Below are 906 nucleotides of genomic sequence, written 5' to 3'. Positions count from 1 at the left end.
AGTGTAGGTCAGGAAGGACTGCATTCCTACAGAACTATGAAAAGCACATTGATGCAGAACACAGTTAAGGGATCAGTACAATTGTATAAGTTTTGAAATAGAAATAGCATCTTTCACACAGTTCTCTGTCAGGTATTCTTTCAGGCAGAAAAACATGTTCCACCTAGGACATACATGTGTAGCCTACTGTATGACTTGTGTTCTACAGGTTTGAGAATCTCCAAGTGAACAGAAACATGAGTCATGTGATGAATACTAGTGCTGTCTGAGATACAGAGTGCAGATCAAGAATGAACACAGCCTTAGAAAACTTCTAAGAACTCTTCTGTATTGTCTGCCATGATGAAGTAACCATTTGAGCTAAAGCCAGCCCTTTAATAAGAAACACTTCATGAACTGCATGTCATCCTTGCATAGTGGCCTTGCAAATCTTCTCTGTATCTTTCCAATTTTAGTATAAGTGCTGCCAAAGCAAACATGACACAAATCTTTGTGCCAGACCATGAAGAGAGAAACGCCTGTTGAACGCCTGGATTCTATTCTTTATTTTTAATTTACAATTTTTTTAATGCATCAAATAGAAATGTGAGTAATTGGGAGTAACCTCCTAGTGTAAGCAAAACCTACAATAAAATGTAATGATATACAATAAAATGTTAAACTAGAAAAAAATATAAAAAACAAAAAAAAAGTCTTTGGGGAACACAGAGAAACTACTAAATAAATAAATAAATAAAATTAGACTGGTGAATTTTGGCAGTTCTGTGCATATACTAGAATCCACTGAACTGTACACATTAAACTGGTGAATTGTATGGTGCATAACATATCTCAATAAAACTGTTGTAAAATAGGGGGTAGAATAGAGTAATATATAAAATGTATAAATAAGTTTAATTATTGCCT

At 34.0% G+C, this 906-nt stretch overlaps 1 non-coding gene across 1 annotated transcript; it reads right to left on the bottom strand.

The window, feature by feature from the left end:
• Window positions 1–373: 373 nt before the first annotated feature.
• On the bottom strand, window positions 374–475 carry LOC129071876 (U6 spliceosomal RNA). Its single transcript, XR_008529302.1, has one exon. It is a non-coding gene; the product is annotated as a U6 spliceosomal RNA (small nuclear RNA).
• Window positions 476–906: the final 431 nt, after the last annotated feature.

Source organism: Pteronotus mesoamericanus, unplaced genomic scaffold, assembly GCF_021234165.1.
Source record: "Pteronotus mesoamericanus isolate MK-2021 breed Mesoamerican mustached bat unplaced genomic scaffold, CSHL_Meso_final contig_27, whole genome shotgun sequence".
Lineage (NCBI taxonomy): Eukaryota > Metazoa > Chordata > Mammalia > Chiroptera > Mormoopidae > Pteronotus > Pteronotus mesoamericanus.
Note: the sequence above shows the minus strand (reverse complement) of the source record. Positions and strands in the feature narration are given on the sequence as shown.